The 6,443-nt window shown below is 31.5% G+C and overlaps 1 pseudogene; it reads left to right on the top strand.

The window, feature by feature from the left end:
- Nucleotides 1-3,834: 3,834 nt before the first annotated feature.
- LOC139891657 (bifunctional dTDP-4-dehydrorhamnose 3,5-epimerase/dTDP-4-dehydrorhamnose reductase-like) lies at nucleotides 3,835-5,782 on the top strand (annotated as a pseudogene).
- The last annotated feature ends 661 nt before the right edge of the window (nucleotides 5,783-6,443 follow it).

Here is a 6,443-nt window from a genome sequence, read left to right as displayed (position 1 = left end):
CACGAACTGAGCTATCTGAAAATCAAGGTTACAGTAGTCCAGGTGTACTGGTATGTTACAGAAACCAGAAAAACAGAAACTGTAAACAGAAAACAGGAAAGTAAATGGACATAGTGACGCTCGGAGGGCCATAGATTCTAAACCGTAACTCGGATTAAGACGAGTCCTATACGAAAAGTTATCTATTCGAAAATATCTATTTGAAAATCAAGGTCTCAGTAGCCCAGGTCTACTGGTCTGTTACAGAAACAGTAGGACAGAGGGCTGTAAACAGAAAACAGGAAGTTAAAAGTGAGTTCCGGTGGTCTTGGTACTTGATGCTTATCACGGTTCTCATCCTTGATGCATATAACTTCAAGTGTACAACTTGTTGATGTGTTTGCATCATCTTAACCAAGATGTGACCATCATAACACTAGTGTAGGTCTATGATATGAAGCACAACTCACTTAAGAGTTGTATGAAGTTTGATGAACCAAAGTTGCATCAAGATCATAGATTCAACACATGCATGAATTAGAAAAGTAATATTGTACTACAAACTTGAAAATAAACTAACTAATCAAGATCTTAAGTGGTTAGTTTGATCTTGAAGATCCAAGACCCAAAAGTCTAGATCAAACATAAGTGTACAAAGTTATAATTAAAAGTTTCATTTGCATGTTCTTGAACTTTTTACTTTAGTTCAAGATAAATGAGGTCAAGGTTAACTAGTAACACTTTGACCATTATAACAAGAATCACGAAATTAAAAGTGTATGAATAAATTTACAAGTAATAAGTTCATGGTTATTCATACTTTAAAGATTCAAGCCAAGGCTTTGATTCTTAAGAAAGTAAACCTCAAGTTTACAAACATGAATGCATGTATGATTTTTAGAACTTATGAACTTTAAATCTTTAAAACATCAATTGTAGAACCATAAACTAGAGAGTTTAGGTTCTTGCTTGTTCTTGAATAACAAGATAATATGAAGAACAAACTAGGAAGTTTGATTCTTTAAAACAACAAACAACTTCAAGAAGGTAATCAACCACAAGAACAAGTAATTAAACAACAACACAACCAAGTAAAAGAATGATGATGGTGGCGGTTTTAGATGAAGAAAAAGAAGAGAAAATAAGCCTTGTTACTTACCAAGTAGAGAGAAAAATGTGAGAAAGAGAAGTAGCAAAGTGAAGTGTGTGTAAGAGTGACATGAATGCAAGTAATAAGTAACATAAAAAAAAAAAAAATTGAACCTCCCCCTCCCCATGTAAAGTGGACAGTTTTTAGGCCATCCATTGGGGGTGGTCAACTTCCTAAATTCTTGTGTTGAGCATGGTGTAAGTGTTGAATGGTAAAAGTAAATGCATGGGGAAAAGGTTACTAGCATGCTTGTAAGTATTTTGTTTTTAGTTTAATCTAGTTATTCCAAGGTTTATATTAACAAGTTATTACTAGCCTAAAGTTGGGCTTCTAGTAGTCCATTTAGATGTAGGGTGGGCTTATATGTCCAATATCATGAGTCCATTAACTTTGTCAAGCCCAAGTTCAAGTATTTAACAAATAAATCTAATTAAAGCTCAAGTAACTAACTAATCACCATAGTTAATTAAAATGATTAATAAAATTAATCATGAATGTAAATAATACTTGAAAATATTATTCGGGTAAGTTCCGGGTGTCACAAAGACGTTTCGGGCAATTAAAGTCAAGTTCGGGCAATCATGGCAACATGCAAATGTAATGACATACATTCGTTTAATCACATGTATTAATAATAATTATTATTAATAAATAAACGTTGGAAAATCCAGGGTCGTTACAAATAGTGATATGAAAATATTGTTAATAACAATAATGACAATAATAATTATAATAATACCATTAGTAATAATTTTATAATAGATTTCGTATAACAATCTCATATTATATTTTTAATAAAATTGTTCATACCAATATTCATATTTATAATTATAAATATAACTATAATTAAGCTTGCATTTATATTTAACATATTAATATTACATTTTATTAATTGTGTAATTCTTATTAATTTTATCTTGATTACATTTATTGAATATTTAATATTTATATATTTTACATATATTACAATATAATTATTTTGTGCTTTATTCTACATATTTGATTCTAGAGTTTCAATTATAGTTTAATATTCCTAAGTATTTTATATACCTACATATACATATATAGATACACATTTATTTACACACAATGTTCGTGAATCGTCGAGCGCAGGCAAAGGTTACTTGATTGTATGAATATAGTTTCAAAAGTTTTGAGACTCAATATTACAGACATTGCTTATCGTGTAGAAATCAATTAAAGATTAAGTTTAAATTTAGTCGAAAATTCCCGGGTGGTCACACTACGGATTCAATGTCATCGTCGCAAAGTGGACATCGTATGGAATTTAGATCAATACCACGCTTGTCCAATTCAAGGAGAACCGGTAAGCGCTTCTTTCCCACCTTCCACACGAAAACTTCCACATTTTTAGGAATAAAATTGTTTCTCAAAGTTTCTAATCTATTAGTACCAATGTTGAGAATTTTTTCATCAATACTAACTGTTAAAGCTTTAGTAGAAAAGGTGCCGCTGTTTGAAAGTTCCCATCGCCAATAATCATTGTTTGAAGGATCCAATATAACCGAAGAAATTATTCTGTTCAAATCATCCAATTCACCTTGTACGCGACCCATAGGAGATCTCTGCCATACCCAGAATCCCGAACACCTTATACGAGTAAATAAATACGTAACATTAAGTTAAAAATTATATCAGCTTTAAAATAATATTATTAAATATTCAATTCTCCTTGATTAATTGAACTTAAATTTTAAATTTGAAGTTCTGAATCTCCAATTCTATATATAAAAAGGAAAAAATTTAGTAGTTAATTATTGTAATTAGATTTTTTTTTTTTTTTTTTTTTTTTTTTTTTTTAAAAGCCAACAACTTTATAAAAAAAAAAAAGACAGGAGGGCCTTAGGCCAATTTACAATCAAAGCTATAAGCATAAAACTTACAACTAAATACGAAAAAGATGAACTATAAAATTAGAGGAAATCACGAAATTATAAATAGTGTGTATGGTTAATTGATGGTAGGAAAAAGTCTTCACCCACTTAGAGAGATCAACTTGTATAAAAACAATCCGGATTAGGACACGAATTACAGTGTTGATCTAATGCAGCGACAAAGCAATCGAGCCTAAAACCACTTAGACCCCACTAAGTAATAATTCGAAAGGATCCGACATAAAAAAATCTACCTTAACTCACACCTACTTTTGAGAGAGATGCATCAAAACTTTTAGGATTCGTGATCCAAGCTAACTAATTCAACGATCCAAGTTAACCAATTTGATTACAAAAATGGTCATTGTACATTTTTATTAAGGATGATCTTTGTGATTTTCATTTGTTTCATCGGTGGTTCTTGTCCACTACAACACTTGAGATTAAGACAATAGATATTGAGGCATTTGTGCCCTCAATATCCATGACGTGGCCTGAGAAACGCCATTATCACATCACCTAAAACCTTCCACAAACAACTTTATTACGTATATATACCACGTCAAGGGTATATATATGGTACCCTTTCCCTCATTATTAACTTCAAACTAAAATTAACTTCAAAATAAAAAATGTGATGACATCAATAGTCTAATAGATCCTGAAGGATAAAAAAAATGATGCTCACAGTTCTCCACATATATTCCTCAAATGAATATAACCGTATCAGTATTTTATATTCCTTCTATATATACATTATCAATCTCAAGTTCTCTACAACAAAATCTAAATTAACAACAAATAACAAAAATGATTTCTACAACTAACGGTTCAGCCCCTACCCCATTAAAGTTCCTGATCTACGGTCGAACCGGTAAGATTGGCACTCGGCTCGGCAAAATCTGTCAATCTCAAAATATCCAATACACTTACGGTTCGTGCAGGCTCGAGTCACGTGACTCTCTCATCGCTGACCTTGATGCCGTTAACCCTACTCACGTGTTCCATGCTGCTGGTGTAACTGGCAAACCAAACGTTGATTGGTGCGAGTTACATAAAGTTGAGATTATTCGTAATAATGTTGTTGGAACGTTGACTCTTGCTGAAGTGTGCCGAGAAAAGGGGGTCATTTTGATGTATTATGGTACTGGGTGTATTTATAACTATGACTCGGGTCATCAGCCCGGGTCTGGTGTCGGGTTTAAGGAAAATGATACTCCCAATTTTACTGGATCCTTTTACTCCAAGACTAAAGCTATGGTAAGTATGTTTACTACTACGTATATAGTTATTTTTGAGTTTTTTCAATGTTGGTTGATGAACAGCTGTGTGATGAACATTTTGAAAATTTTGAATTTAATTTGTTGGAAAATATTACTTTCTCGACCGCATAAGAAATGTACAGTTTGACTTTATTTGTTAACATTAAGATACAGTAGCAGATTTTCTATTATGCTTTTCATGAGCTATTTTAATTAAAAAAAGTTGTTTTTTTTAACAACCAACTTTTAAGATTAAGATATACATTAAAATTAAAATTAAGATACATTAGTAGATTGTCTATTATGCTTTTCATGAGCTATATTTTAATTAAAAGGGTTAAAGCTAAAAATAGGATACAAATTTACACAAATGTACCGATTTCGCCTACAAACTCATTTCTGTCCTACTGTCGCCTACAAACTTTTAAAAAATGTGCTAATATCAACATTTTATAGTTTTGACCTGTTACATACTAATTTTGACCTGATAATTTTTGGGCGATATCGGTACATTTGTGTAAGTTTGTAGCCTATTTTTGGCATCAACCCTAATTAAAAATAGTTGTTATAAAGTACTTTTTTAGTACCTAATTTATTCTCCGTGCAGATTTCATTTTAAGATATACCAAATTAATTATCTAATTTTATAAATAAAAAGAAAGTAAAGGTAAAACTGTAAAATAAAAAACAAGTATAATACTTTTATAACATTTTTTTAAATTATATATTTTTTGTCTGGTGATGATAAATATGAGACTGAGAGAGTATAATTAAAAATTATTTGGTGCTATATTGAAACTATTATTTTCAATATTAAAAAGTGTATAATTGGAATTTTAATGAGTTATATTTTTGTTTAAAGTAAGAGACAATATTTTATATACAAAGAAAAATAGTTAGTTAGTGAGTTTTTTTTTTAGACAAATGGAGTACTTTTAGATAGACAACTAACTCTCTTCAAATATGATTTTTTTTTTTTCATCTCAAGAATAAATATATATTATTCACCTGAACTCATAAAAACGAAATTTTGTAGGTTGATGAACTACTCAAAAACTACGAAAATGTATGTGTATTACGCGGAAGAATGCCTATCTCTTCAGATCTTACAGACCCCGGAAACTTTATCGCCAAAATCACAAGTTATGAGAAAGTGGTGAACATTCCAAACTCCATGACCGTTGTTGATGAACTACTCCCAATTTCAGTAGAAATGGCTAAAAGAAACCTAACTGGGACCTACAATTTCACTAACCCTGGTGTTATTAGCCACAATGAAATATTGGAGTTGTACCGTGACTACATTGACCCAATTAACCTTCAAATGGAAGAATTTCAGTCTTGAGGATCAAGCCAAAGTTGTTGTTGTAGTAAGAAGCAACAACATGCTCGATACCACAAAGTTGGAAACCGAGTTTCCTGAGGTCTTACCGATCAAAGAATCGCTTGTGAAGTTTGTGTTTGAGCCAAACCGAAAGACACACGTTGCTGCTTAATCATAAGGCTAGCTACGGTTGAAGATGTTGTATGTTTAATTTCTTAGTCTCTAATAATTGTATGTTCAATATGCATGCGCTACGTACGTACTATTCGATCGTGATCTCTAGCTTTAACCATACATGCATGTATCGTGTTTCTCAATTTTCTGTTCTATTTTCCGTATTGTTTAGTTTCTAATAAATATAAATAAATAGTTGTTGATGCTGCCGTTGTTGTTGTTGGTGGTGTTGTTGTTGTTGTTATTATTATTATTATTATTATTATTATTATTATTATTATCTCAAATTTTTAAAATACTCTGCATCATTTAGTTGATGTTCAAACCTATTTTAGCCGGACTATTAGTTAAGTTTTAATGATTTGATTACATTTAATAATATAAGTTTTATTTTTATAATATAATAATACTAGTAATACGGAGTGTATTATCTGAACTTGTGTGCAAAAATGGCATTTCCTGTTGGCCGTCCCTTTCTGGCTTCCATTCCGGCGGTTTCGAGTCTCTAGATCTCTCTGGATGATCTCTTTGGGCCGGAATCTGTGTGATCGACGTTCTCTCGGTTATCTCCGACCTATGGTGCTATTTCTCTATGGATCTGGGTGTCTCTCAAGCTTCAGGGTGGTTTGCTTTTTTCGCCAAATTTTGTTAGGTCTCGC

The sequence above is a fragment of the Rutidosis leptorrhynchoides genome, chromosome 2, assembly GCF_046630445.1.
Source record: "Rutidosis leptorrhynchoides isolate AG116_Rl617_1_P2 chromosome 2, CSIRO_AGI_Rlap_v1, whole genome shotgun sequence".
Classification (NCBI taxonomy): domain Eukaryota; kingdom Viridiplantae; phylum Streptophyta; class Magnoliopsida; order Asterales; family Asteraceae; genus Rutidosis; species Rutidosis leptorrhynchoides.
Note: the sequence above shows the minus strand (reverse complement) of the source record. Positions and strands in the feature narration are given on the sequence as shown.